This window comes from Palaemon carinicauda, chromosome 7 (assembly GCF_036898095.1).
Source record: "Palaemon carinicauda isolate YSFRI2023 chromosome 7, ASM3689809v2, whole genome shotgun sequence".
NCBI classification, from domain to species: domain Eukaryota; kingdom Metazoa; phylum Arthropoda; class Malacostraca; order Decapoda; family Palaemonidae; genus Palaemon; species Palaemon carinicauda.
The window spans coordinates 153,649,362-153,663,800 of NC_090731.1; the positions used below are offsets into that span (position 1 = coordinate 153,649,362).

The 14,439-nt window shown below is 46.3% G+C and overlaps 1 protein-coding gene across 2 annotated transcripts in view; it reads right to left on the minus strand.

Moving 5' to 3' along the window:
* Taf12 (TATA-box binding protein associated factor 12) overlaps positions 1–10,403 on the minus strand; it is a 109,260-nt gene extending 98,857 nt beyond the window's left edge. For both annotated transcript variants that reach the window (XM_068376986.1, XM_068376985.1), the window contains exon 1: positions 10,263–10,403. The gene's annotated coding sequence lies outside the window, so the exon portion shown is untranslated. The remainder of the gene's footprint in view (positions 1–10,262) is intronic.
* Between the last annotated feature and the right edge of the window lie 4,036 nt (positions 10,404–14,439).

Here is a 14,439-nt window from a genome sequence, read left to right on the forward strand (position 1 = left end):
GGCGTGGTGGATGACCCTTCGGATCCAGGCAGAGATAGTGTTCTTGGTGACTCTCCTCTTTGTCCTTCCCATGCTCACAAACAGGGCTTGCACGCGAGGACGGACTGCAGCCGTTCTCTTCAGATAACGCCTCTGACTTCTCACTGGGCATAGTAACAGATGGTCTGGGTCACTTGTTACAGAATGGAGACTCGAGACCCTGAAGGAGTCGAACCGTGGGTCCGGGACTCCAGGGTTCTGAGTCTTAGCTACAAACTCAGGGACGAATCCGAATGTTACCTCCCCCCATCCCCTTGAATGGGCGACGTCGTATGAGAGACCACGAAGTTCACTGACCCGCTTGGCTGACGCCAAAGCGAGCAGGAACGGCGTCTTCCAAGTCAGGTGTCGATCAGAGGCCTGGCGTAATGGTTCGAACGGAGGTCTCTTAAGACCCCTGAGGACTCGAACCACGTTCCAAGGAGGAGGTCTCACTTCCGACTGAGGGCAGGTAAGCTCGTAGCTTCGTATGAGTAAAGAAAGTTCCATCGAGGAAGAAATGTCCATTCCTTTCAGCCTGAAGGCTAAGCTTAAGGCTGAGCGATAGCCTTTCACCGCCGAGACTGAAAGGCGCATTTCCTCCCGCAAATACACGAGAAACTCCACTATTGCTGGAATACAGTAGTGGCATCGAGGGGAGAGAGACCCCTCCCACGACACCAACCACAGAAGACTCTCCACTTCGCCTGGTAGACCCCTGCGGATGACTTCCGCAGGTGTCGAGACATCCTGTCCGCAACTTGTTGCGAAAAGCCTCTCTCAACGAGGAGACGCTGGATAGTCTCAGGCGTTGAAGCCGAAGCGAAGCTACGGCCTTGTGGTAGATGTTGCAGTGTGGTTGCTTGAGTAGCTCGTGTCGTGGGGGGAGTTCTCTCGGAAGTTCCGTCAGGAGCTGCAGAAGGTCCGGGAACCACTCTGCGTGATGCCATAGCGGAGCTATTAAGGTCATTGACAGATTGACCGATAGTCTGGTCTTGTTGAGCACCCTTCTCATCAGACAGAACGGTGGAAAGGCGTACACGTCGATGTTGTCCCACCGTTGTTGGAAGGCATCTTGCCAGAGTGCCTTGGGGTCCGGGACTGGGGAGCAGTACAGTGGCAGCTTGAAGTTCAAAGCTGTCACGAACAGGTCCACTGTCGGGGAACCCCACAAAGTCAAGACTTTGTTGGCTACTTGAGGATCCAAAGACCACTCGGTACTCACTATCTGCGATGCCCTGCTCAGACTGTCGGCGAGCACATCCCTTTTGCCCGGAATGAAGCGAGCTGATAGTGGAATCGAGTGGTCCACCTCAGTATCTCTACTGCAAGATGGGATAGCTGTTGTGAAAAGGTACCTCCCTGCTTGTTGATATAAGCCACTACCGTGGTATTGTCAATCATCACCACCACGGAGTGGCCTGCCAGGACCTGTTGGAACTGTTGAAGGGCCAGGTAAACGGCCTTCATTTCTAGCAGGTTGATGTGGAGGCACCTTTCTGATTCTGACCACAGGCCTGAGATCCTCTGGTTCAGAACGTGGGGCCCCCACCCTTCTTTTGACGCGTCCGAGAACAGCATCAAATCAGGGGGGAGGACGAGAAGATCCACTCCCTTTCGTAGGTTTTCGTCGGTCAGCCACCACTGCAGGTCCGTCCGTTCCGCGGGTCAGGAGAATCGTTGCCTTGATTCCACCGGGACTTGAGCCGGCATTGTAGGGATCTCATCCTGAGGCGGCCGTTCAGAACTAGACGGGCCAGGAAGGCTAGGTGACCAAGGAGACGTAACCAAGATTGGGCTGGAAGGGCTTCCCGTCCGAGGAAAGGTCTTGCGACCCTCCTCAGCCTTGCTATCCTGTCGTCTGATGGAAAGGCTTTGTGGAGATTGGTGTCTAATATCATGCCTAGATATACCAGTCGTTGAGTTGGAAGCAGAGAAAACTTCTCAAAGTTTACCATGATCCCTAGATCTTGGCAAAGTCCCAGAAGCTGGTCTCAGTGTCGAAGAAGGGTCGACTCCGTGTCTGCCAGGATCAGCCAGTCGTCCAGATAGCGGAGGAGACGGATGCCGATCCTGTGTGCCCACGAGGAAATCAGGGTGAACACTGGTGAACACCTGAGGTGCTGTGGAGAGACCGAAACACAGCACCTTGAACTGGTAGGTCTTGTTGTCTAGGCTGAATCTCAAGCACTTCCTGGAAGACGGATGGACTGGGATCTGGAAGTACGCGTCCTTCAAATCAAGAGTGCACATGAAGTCTTGCGGTCTCACTGCAAGTCTGACCATGTCCGCTGTCTCCATGCTGAACGGAGTTTGCTTGACAAACTTGTTCAGAGCTGAGAGGTCGATGACAGGTCTCCAGCCTCCAGACGCCTTCTTTACAAGAAAGAGTCGACTGAAAAAGCCTGAGGAGCCGTCGACGACCTCCTGGAGAGCATCCTTTTTGAGCATGGTCTCGACTTCTGCCCGAAGGGCTAGCCCCTTTACCGATCCCATGGCATAGGAGCTCAATGACGCTGGATTTGCTGTCAGGGGAGGAAGAGATGTTATGAACGTGATGCGATATCCTTGGCTGATCACAGAAATCGTCCAGGAATCGGCCCCGAGTTGCTGCCACCTGTTCGCGCAACTTTGTAGGCATCCCCCCACTGGTGGACATGTAGGAGGATTGCCAATCCTAGCGTTTACGGCCTCGGCCGCTCCCCCTAGGATTCTTACCTCCCCTGGAGGACTTACAACCTTTCTTGTCCTTGACAGGTAAGGGCTGCTGCTTAGACACCTTGGCCTTCGCTGCCGGAGCCTGTCTCAATGTTCTAGACTGACGAGGTTGCTGCTGCTGTTGTCGAGGAGCTGGAGGTTTGTAGGGCCGAGATGTAAGGGCCCATTGGAGGAGCGAATCCTGATTCGACTTCCTCCACCTCTCAGCTGTCCGTTCGACATCCTTGGGCTCGAACAAACTCTCTCCAAGGATGGAGGAGTGTCTGAGCCTACTGACATCCACGATTGGGACCCTCGAGTGGAACCTCTCGGTCACGGCATCCCGACGTTTTAGGATCGAGTTTGCCCACAAGTTCGAAACTTGGTGAGCTAAAAACTCGATGGAGCGCGTGCCCGAGAGGAGGAAAGTCTCAAGGGCCTTCCTGGTGCTCTCCTTGGACAAGTCCTCGGATCGCAACAGGATGCCCAGAGACCCCAGCCAGATGTCCAGCCACGAAGTGGCCTGCATGGCACACTTCGCAACCTTCTCCTGGCTTAGGATCTCCGTAGCCGAGAATGTCACCTGCCGGGCGGAGAGTTTCTCGAAAGAAATCCCCCTAGAGAGCTCTTCCACGGAGTGGTGGAGGGGAAGAGCTAAACAAGACTCCCCCATGATCTCGAAGTACCTCCTCTGCTGTACGCGAGGAGGTGGGAGGAGTTTGTTCCCGGCAGAGGAACGGCTGGAGGAGGCGAGCTGGCCCTCAACCTTGTCTCTGGCACCCTTCACTCCCTGGGACCGGGGCAGAGCCGCGCTGGCCTTTGGGAGCTTCTGGGTACCGTAGACTTGGTCCAGGACCGTGTCCTTGCCTTCGCGAGGGGCGGTCTCGGGGTCCTTGAATCCGTTGAGTTGCCTCATCAAACTCAGGACCTGCCAGAAGGCATGCTCCGACTCGTGCTGTTCTCCTCCTTGCGGGCTGGCAGCGAGGTCTCCTGTCCCCAGTAGCTCTACCTGGGGAGATACGTGGACGTTCTCCTGGGGTCTCGCTAACTCCGGTCGAATCCAGGTGGAAGACTTAGGGACAGTCTTCGAGTCCTTAGGCTCCCTCCTGGGAGGGATACAGGACTCAAGCAAAGAAGTCTGGGGCTCCTCTGCACGCGAGACGGTTCTCTTCCTCGAGGTGGGGTTCCTCCGATTGGTGCCGTGGGAGAACGCCTCACCTCGCTGGATTCCCCTGAGGATGGAAAGGCTTCGTCCACAGGGGAAGGAGAAAATGTCTGCGAAGGGGAAGGGGCCCTCCCGATGGACTTCTTGGGAGCCAACTTAACCCTGGGAGAAGTAACCACGAAGTCCACTCCTCTCCATCTCTTCAGCGGGGAAGCGGGAGCCGTTGATTTCAGTCCCAGATCAGCGAGGGCCGGCTTCATCGCCTGCACGACCGCTTTGATCAGGGACCCGAACCAAGGCTGGCGGCTGACCAACGCAGTGTCAGCAACACCCGCTGGAGGGAAGGGGATCGGCTGATCCTTAGAAGTGGATACTACGGGGCCTGCCTGAAAAGAAGAAGAATGTTGCGTGGACCTCTCCGAAGATTCTTCCTGCTCCTGGACGAGCGTAGCTCTGCGCTTGCGGGGTGGAGATCGCAATGACGAGGATCTGGAAGCACGCGTCCCCGACGGCTCGCACGGTTGGGCGCGCTGCGAAGCCCGGCGGGAATCGCTGACGGCGTCGCGCGATGGATGAATCGCTGGTTCTCGCGCGGGCGAACGTGGGCGCGGAGATGAAGGTGCGGGCGCGGGGGCGAGGATGCGAGTGGGCGCGCAGGCGAAGGTGCGCGTGGGCGCGCAGGTGAGAGAGCGCGTGGCTGCAAGCGTGAGCGCTGGCGGTCAGGAAAATGATGGAGCGTAGGCGATCGGTGACGCGTTGGCGAGCGATGGCGCGTTGGCGAGCGATGGTGCGTTGGCGAGTGACGGCGCGTTGGCGAGCGATGGCGCGTAGCACGAACAGGCGAACGACTACGCACAGGCGAGTTAGTGCGTGGGCGTGTCGGAGACCTGCGGCGATCTGAAGCGGGGGCGCGTTGGCGCGTATGAGAGCACTTGCGCACAGGCGAAGAATCGCGCGGGTGCGTAGGAGGTTGCTGGCGCGCAGCTGCGCGTTCAGAAGGAACCAACTGGGGCGCAGGGCCAGAGGGCGAGGATGTGCGCAAAGGCGAACGCTCGTTAGTGGGCCTAGGAGACATCTCGTGGGCGTGCCGCACAGGAACTCGGGCTGGCTTTCAAGTGCACACAGGAGAGTGGGCGCCATCGCGCGCAGGCGATGGCTGGTGCGTAGGCGAACGTCGGCGATGGCTGGTGCGTAGGCGAACGTCGGCGAGGAGGCGGAGGGACAGTGTCCCTGCCTGCGCCCAGATCCGGGGATCGTTGGCGCACATCAGGAACAGGGCGAGCCGTTGTGCGCTGACGAGCAGGAGATCGTGGACGCTCAGGAGACCGATGGCGCACATTGCGCGTAGCAGGAACAGAAGTGCGCTGGTGAGCTGGAGAACGCTGGTGCACAAGAGAGCGTTGGCGAGCAGGAGGGCGCTGGTGAGCAGGAGATCTACGGCGAGACTCAGGAGATCGGCCGGGCGCAGCGAGTCCAGAGGGATCTCTAGGACTGCGCACGCGCGCAGGTAAGACCTGGCGCTCGAGAGACTCACCCACATTGTGGGAAGAGCCCTCTTGCCCCGAAGGGACAGGTGCCCGTTGGATAACGGGGTGTGTAGGCGCCCACTGCGCATCAGCGTTCAGGAACAGGGATGGAAGACTGGAAGGTCTGGCAGGCGTCGGAGATCGCGAACGATCTGCGGACAGGTCCAAGGAAGAAGCTGCAACGGTCTGCTCTCGACATGGAGGATCCTCTGCGGGGGAAGTCGAAGGCAAAGATGCGCCTCCTAACTCCCTTGTAGGCAGAAGGAAGGCCTCTACGGCGAAGCGGAGGGCGAGCCTTACCGCGAAGCGGAGGGCAAACCTTACGGCCAAGACGACCTGGAGGGCGAGCCTTACGGCGAAGACGACCTGGAGGGCGAGCCTTACCGCGAAGCGGAGGGCGAACCTTACGGTGAAGACGACCTCGAGGGGCAGCAACACCATCGTCTGTCCTCCGAAGAGGAGTCTCTGTCAGTGCACTCCCCAGAGGGGGAGAGTCACCCGCAGGAGAGAACGTTGGACCCAGCTCCTCCCTCGAAGGATGTTCGGAGGGGGGAACTGAGCCTTCAGCAACAACCGCAACTGCAGCAGGGGTTTGACCCGACCCGTCGGAAGCCTCTGCCACAACAACGTCGACAATAGACAGATGATCTACCTCTGCTATTTCCAGCGACTGTTGGACAGCTGCACCCAACTGGATCAGGTCAAACAGGGCTTCCTTGGAGGGCGAGCCCTTAAGCCCCAAGGAAGCCCAAAGCTGAAAGAGATCATCGTTAGTCACATGGTCATCAACAGAATCAATGCCCTCCCCCGGAGCAGGAGGGGGAGCTGCCTCGCTATGGGAGGCAACCCCTCTCCCGAACCCCGAGATTGGGAAACAAAAGAAGGGCCTGCGCTACCACTCGCCAGCCTCTCGCGAGAGACCGATCGAGTGGGAGCTTCGGAGGAGGTTCGGGCGGCGGAAGAAGAGTCCCCGGAACCTTCCTTCTTCAAGGCAACCCTTGAAGGAGAACGGTCCCGCTTGGGCTTCTTCTTACGCCGCCGGGCAAACCTCTCCCACTGGGAGGTAGGCCACTCCCTGCACTCACTACAAGTATTTTCCCTTTCACACCGTTGACCTCGACACTGCGGGCATAAGGAGTGAGGGTCCGTCTCGACTGCCGACATGAACGTTCCACAAGGGCCGTCGGGGAGTCCAGGGCACTTCCGCATGATGGTTAGAAAGGGCGAGGCCAACTTCAAGCACACAAGCTGAAAGAAAAAGCAAAAAATTAAGGCTGTCAACAATGCGAGGGCGAAGCAGAGACGTCTACTCATCGCCCGAGCCAAAAGTGAAGTGGAGCAGTTCACCGGTGTGAGGGGGGGAGGGGTAGCTAGCTACCACTCCCCCTTCCCCCTTTGCTAACTAGCGTGGGGGTAGTTAACCCTCGTTAAAATTCTAATGGCTCGTCATTTCAGCTACACCGAAAGTAAAACCCCATGTAAATAGCGTGGTTTGTATTTCGGTTACGGAACAATTCTCCATTTTACTTCTAGAGGATAAAGCCAAAGGAGAAACGGTGTTGGGATTCAGTTGGCAGAAGACAAGAAGGCGCTGACGAGACTGATGGTGAACGGTCACGCTTATCCTTTTTCTACTTCCATCACTATAAACATGTCCATTCCCTGCACACACGACAAGGGGAATCCAAAGTGCAGCTGTGTCCTTTGCATGTCGGATACAAAAGTATGAGGATCAACCTCCACTATCCATAAAAGTTGCAGAAATGACATGGCAAACCTGGGATGCCTGCATGATACTAGAATTACAGGCAATCACACTAATAAGACACACAATGGTTCAAAATATTGAAAGAACAGTGGGAGACTAATGAACAGTCCCACGGCCAGAATCGCTATGGAGACCTAGCACTCTAGCTGACCTAGGCCTATAGTGGTACTGGGTAGTGGTTGCCATAACCTTGATTATTCTTCATTGGCCACAATCCTACCCAGGGTGTATTTATAATCATGGCCAAGCCCCATAACTCCCTTATTTTCAACCCTGTCTCAAGCTTGTACCGAGAGAATAAAAACTAATCAAAATGTTCTAAATACGCTGCATAAGTACTTACCAGATAGATTAAGAATTTTCTGGAAAGTCATCCAAATTACCTTAGAATTTCTAAATTAAACAAGCTCTTTCCCCTGACATGCACTTTCCTGTTCCAATGGTTCCTAGAATTCATTGTGAATGAGATTTTGATCAATTCAGCAACACTTTAGTGGTGGAACACTTAACTAATCGGCAGAAGCAGTATTTGAAATGACCTGATCAGACCCCACTGACCAGGGAAAGTGCTGAAGGTTTTTTCATTTTTTTTTATCCAATAAGAATTCAGTAATTTCAAAATTCCAACAGGGTAATGGGGGCATCAAGCATGGTGCGAAGAGGACCATTCTTAGCTGCTGAGACGCCACTTCTCAAAAGGGACAAGTTCAACCCGATACAAGTGATTTTTTCTAAACTGTAACTTTAATAATTCAAAACTAGCGAGGTCATGAACTTCACCCAACAAAAGTAATTTACATCTTATTTATATAAGAAAGAACTCGGGATGATTATTCCAGCATTTATTCCAAGTGTAGTGATGACTATACTGTATGCGTTAAGTTTACGAAGGAAAATTAACTCACAAAGGCAATTGTTCAAACTATCTTGTGAAGATGTTTTTGTTATATTAGCTTGCTTTGCATACAGAGTACAGCAGAAGCAAACAAAGGGTAAGCTAAGAATATGGCAGTCTAAGGGGTTACGGGCTCCTCCAGTAGGTAGGTAGGTAGGTAAGGATACAGTTCCTAGGTTAGGTTAGGTGAGAAATTTTACGCTAGGTGGCGTTCTTGTGTAGAGGTTTTGCAGTATGATGGCCACGGCTACAAAAGACTAGAAAATGGGAAGGAAATTCGAATTTTCTATGCGTGCGCCTTGGCCAGCGATATTCAAAGGCTTCTCCTATCTCTACTGAAGGATGTAGGTTTGTACGGCATAGGAACACATGATGGTTTATATTCTCAACTGAAACAAACATAACATCCAACATGTGAAAATGTAATCCATAACCTAAGATAAGGTTGGCAATTATTCAAAGTAATATTATTGGTTACACTGCATAATATTGTCTTTCTGCAAGTCTACTATATTCCCTCAATATATTTTCCTTGTATTAATAGCTATTAGGAATGTTTCAAATTTGCCTTACATGTCAATGAGTATCTTCTTTCAACCTTATTGATCCCTCTGAATAGAAGGGTCGGCCGCTCAAATCAATTTTCTCTATTTTTATTCTTCTTACAGCAATGCATAACACATAAGCGAATCACTTTTCAATGATCAATAAAAATTATACAGTATTTGGAGCTCTGAGTCTGATTACAGTGGGTGTGTCATATTAGGTTAGGACTGGATTGCATTTACGGATTTTGGCTACATAGCCAGAACTGGGGACTGCGAGTTCAGTACCCAAGTGCATTTAGGGTAAAACTATAAGGTAAAAGTTAGATGTTTAACTTAAAGTTGGAAAAAAAGGAAGCAAAAACAGAGATAAAGTAGAAGGATATAAAACAAATGCAGCTTGGGAACGAGGGAATGCCGCAAGAGCCCATACGTATTGTCTACAGTGAACTACCTCCCAACCAAGATTAGGTTAGGGTGAGAAAGGTTTGGTTAGGATTCATTCGATTTGAAATGGCCATTTTGCTTTTCTATAAAACTATCTTCTGAACTATGATGCAATTAAACCTAATTTACCCTAGTTTCCTAGACTGGGTTAAGTCTGCTTGGGGTGCAGATATCTATGGTTATCTAAGGATACGTCCCTGATTATACACAATATCTTCGGATAATCGTTCCGGGGGTTAGAAACCTGTGATACCTGACAGTAATTCTCTTGTAATATCACTCGCAGAAATATTATACGGTATGAAGCTGCCGGAAGGACCTTCCATTAGGACGACATGGCTTGAGCCCAAAAATAGATTTTTCCTACGTCAAAATCCGTTTTAACGAAAGACTAGCCTATTAGTATTGTATTGGAACTGTATCTTAACCCTAGCAGGCTAAAAGTCTAGGCTATACCAGACTTGTCAGAGGCCTAATTATTAATACAACTATAATAGGCTTGATGTACTCAGAAAATCAAACTTGATAAGAGTTAAAAGATAATAGGATATACAGTAGCATATGATTAGTCATGCCTATGACAAGTAGAATTCAGGGTGTTATTGTACTGTATTACAGAGTAATGTAACCTAGGGAAAAAAACTAATTATTTTCTATAGATAAAGCTCCGCTCTCTTCAAAAATAACACTCGTTCCTGTCGCAAATGAATAGTTTCAGAAATAAATCTATATCCACCGATAATGGGGGACACCCAGTGGCAACTTGGGATTTTGTGAAGTTAGTGGAACTGGTTGTTCCGTTTGTTTGCGGTTGAAATGAAGGTCAAATTCGGTTAAATCACGTTATTTACTACAGGAAAACATATGTTTTCTGTTCGAAATTATATACCCTGTAATACAGTAAAACTTTACCGAATTCAGTGTAGCATATCGTAGCCAATTAAAGATCAGCCTGTTCTATCGATCACATGACCTATTCCAAGATTTATATGTAAGCTGTAGATATAATATCCTCGAAGTTATCCTTACAAAAGGTTACTGTAACAAATGCCTTCCCACAAAATCTATGAAGCTTCTGTACCAGCCTAAGCTATAAAGCCTGATCTAAGATGATATGCCTCTCAGAAATTGGTTTCACTCGTTCTATAATAAAGTAGAATATCCCCCAAAAGTCATAAAGACACTTTTCGGGTTCACTTACCTGAAAATAACGGTAATTGGGGAAATTAAGTCAGACAATAACAATTCTTTCAAGTACGTAGTACCTTCTTCGAGTTCTATATGTCATCAACTAAAACAATCGACAGCGTTGCCACTTGGAATAACTGTTTTGAGATGTCATTGCTAACAAGAGCATATGCCGCTAATACTTGTCCACAGGGCAAGGCTAAGCAAATTTATAATTTTTCTTTTTATTTAAAAGGTTAAATTACACTCTTTTTACGATTAAAGTCTTAAATGTATGGATATATTATACAATAGCATTTTTACATGAACATAACCCTTCTAAATTTAAGAAAAGAAAATTACACATGAGCACATATCGCTAATGCTTGTCCACAGGCCAAGGGTAAGCAAAATAATGCCTTTTCTTCTTATTTAAAAAGTTAAATTACAGTTTTTTACGATTAAAATCTTTACAGTATGGCTGCAATATGCAATAGCATTTTTACGTGAACATAACTCTTCTTAAAAAAAAATACACATCTTGATTTTGTTACGTTACTTAAAAACAGTAATTTGTATATTTTTTGTAAATAGAATAATAGGTTATCACAAGCTTGCATTTCAGAATTTAAACGCTATGAATAAATCTTGGTGCTTATTATTTTCCTACCATAAGTGAAGTACTAAATGCGATATAAATAATACTAATATTTATGGCTATTATAAAGAGCATATACCGCTAATGAAAGCAACTCTCGTCCAAAGGCCAAAGCTAAACAGAGAAGTCATCGCAGGCTTGTAGTTATAAATTTAAACTATATGATCAAAATCTTGGTGTTTATTATTTTTCTAATATAAGTAAAGTATTAAATACGATATCAATTATACTAATATTTGTAACTATTGTTAAGTTTGAGGGAGTCTTCATAAACCTTACGTACAAGAATCTTTACAGGTTTAAGACCAAAAAAAAATATTAAAATAGGGGGAATTTGAGATGCTATAAAGTTTCGGATATGGAAATAAAGAGATTTTCCCTAAAAACTAATCATGAATACAAATAATGTTTCATTGTCATGTCAGTAATAAGTAGAGGTGAATTAGAGCTTATAATTTAAAATTATTTCGATAATGACCTTATTTGTGGTTATTGTTTTTGGAATTAATTACAGAAGACGTTTCAATTAGTTACATTGTTTTCATAGTCGAGTGTGGTGATGTTTCAGTTTTAGTAACTTTTAATGAATTATGAACTGTGATTTAACCTCAGTGAAAGTTTTTTTTTTTTATTACTTGTTGGAAATAAAAGACTACAGCAGCGTTTTGTGCCCAGAAAAATTAGGGATCAGGTGGAAAAAAGTAAAGATCAAAGGACACAGGTCACTCAGTGACAAACTTCTGCTATTAGAGCGACCTGCACCACGGGCTCAGTAGCAAAGGCAAGGGACAGAACAGCATCAAAGAGATTTACCATTCATATAAATTATTAACACTCCTAAGCAAGGACCAAGCTATTTAATCAGTATCTTCATAATTTTGGGAAAAGGGGTAAATTAATCAAGCTTGGAGAAAAATCGACAGGCCTCTGCAAAAAAAAAAAAAAAGAAAGAAAGAAAAAGGTGAAACCTGGGGAGCTAAGAGCTGGCAACAATATGAGGAATTTTGTGAAAGTAAAACAAAACTTGATCTAAGTCTGATTGTTTGGGTTAAAACAAACGTAGATAAGAATTTAAGATAGTATATGATTTTCAAGGAGTGTATATGTAATAATTATATATTACATGTTTAAAACACATGACCTAATAGGTCACTGTGGAAGTAGAAGCTAGTGTGAGAAGTGCTGTAGTCATATCATAGCAGGATGTGAATACCATATCTCAGCAATGTAACATTTTTCATGAAGAGTAAACACTAACCAGTCCGTGGGAAAGGTTGCCTGTGAGAACGGAACTGGGCATCTTCCGTGTATTAATGTGGTGTTTACATTAATCCCTAAGTGCCGAAATAACTTTAACATGCATAGGGATATTTGTTGTAGTTTACTGGAAGATGTCATACGGAATGGTCATCCGACCAAACCAGCTATACTCCTGTGATGGAGATGTTAACACTGTTGTTCTTAAAGAATAAACCATTTTAAAGTTAACTTACTTGACTTTACTTGAAGATGTAACATACCCACTATAATACTTAACACATTTTAGATGACATTTGAAGGGAACCCAAATGTGTGTTAACAACAGTAGCACACTAATAAATGGTGGCAGCGGTAAAACTCTAAAACCAGAGAAAGATCTTCAAGAACCAGCGAATAAAACTCTAAGAACCAGAGAATAAAACTCTAAGAACCAGATAAATATCTTCAAGAACCAGCGAATAAAACACTAAGAACAAGAGAAAGATCTTCAAGAACCAGCGAATAAAACTCTAAAAACCAGAGAAAGATCTTCAAGAAATCAACAGTAATGAATCTACAATTTTGACTAAGTATCATAGTCCACCGAAGAAATGAAACATTTAATGAATATTATACAAACTGATGAACTGGATCTTCAATCAACAAGCAGTTTAAGAGAATATTGCCTTATTTGACATATCATTTCAAAAGAAATGTTCTGTTCAGAGGGGGAAACTATTGAACACATCATCCTACTCCCATTGACGCAAAGGACCTCGGTTAGATTTCGCCAGTCGTCTCTACCTTGAGATTTCAATTCAATACTTCTCCACTCATCGTCTACTTCACGCTTCAAAGTCCTCAGCCATGTAGGCCAGGGTCTTCGAACCCTTTCTTTTTCAGATGTTGTTGTTCATTAATTTTTATCTATTCATGAAATCACAAATCAGTCAGTTACATCTCTCTCTCTCTCTCTCTCTCTCTCTCTCTCTCTCTCTCTCTCTCTCTCTCTCTCTCTCTCTCTCTCGTAAACTTGTGGTTATTCAACATATCGGATATATACAAACATTAGACACTTTTGTTAAGGTCGTTTTCCTGGTTGTCACACATGTGACCTACAAGATTTGTGTGTCGTATACATTCTTGAGTATTTGGAGTATCACACTGCTTACTCCTCCTCAAGAAGCTCTTCTGAGAGGACACACCAAAATCAAACAATTATTCTGTAGTCTTAGGTAGTGCTATAGCCTCTGTACTATGGTCTTCCACTCCTATTGACGCAAAGGACCTCGGTTAGATTTCACCAGTCGTCTCTATCTTGAGCTTTCAATTCAATATTTCCCCATTCATCATTTACTTCATGCCTCATAATCCTCAGCCATGTAGACCTGGGTCTTCAAACTCGTCTAGTGCACTATGATAAACCTAAAAAAAGAGAAAATCTTAGGTATGCCCACAATGGCGTTTGCGAAACTTTCTTTTTCAGCTGCTGTTGTTTATCTAACAAATCTCAGTCACTGTTACATCTCTCTCTCTCTCTCTCTCTCTCTCTCTCTCTCTCTCTCTCTCTCTCTCTCTCTCTCTCTCTCTCTCTCTCTCTCTCTCGTCAACTTTTGGTTATTCAACATATCGGATACATTCAAACCTTTTACTTACTTTTATTGTGGTAGTTTTCCTGGTTGTCACACATGGAAACCTTGTGCCCTACAAGATTTGTTTTTCGTATGTATTCTTGGGTATTTAGAGTATTACACCACTTATTCATAGAAAAGGACATTTCAAAATCAATTGATTGTTCTCTAGTCTTGAGTAGTGCCTTAGCCCTCTACCATGGTCTTCCAATGCCTTAGGGTAAAGTTCTCTTGCTCAAGGGTAGGCCACACTCGAGCACACTATTCTATATTATTTATCTTCCTCTTATTATATTAAAATTTTTATAGTTTGTATATAATAAATTTATTTTAATGTTATTCTTAAACTTCTATTGTAGTATATTTCCTTTCCTCACTGAGCTATTTTCCCTGTTGGAGCCTTTGGGCTTATATAGCATCCTGATTTTTCAACTAGGGTTGTAGCTTAGCAATTGATGATGATGATAATAATAATAATAATAATAATAATAATAATAATAATAATAATAATAATGTTTTCCCTGATTTTTCAATATTCCCCTCTTCGCAATAAAAATCAAACATTATGACTTTTTTCTCCCATATTTGCTATATAACTTGTATTTCTTTTGCAACTGAGCTGTGCATTTTAGCCATTTTACTTTTTTATCTTACGGGGAATAAATTACATCTATTCTAACTTT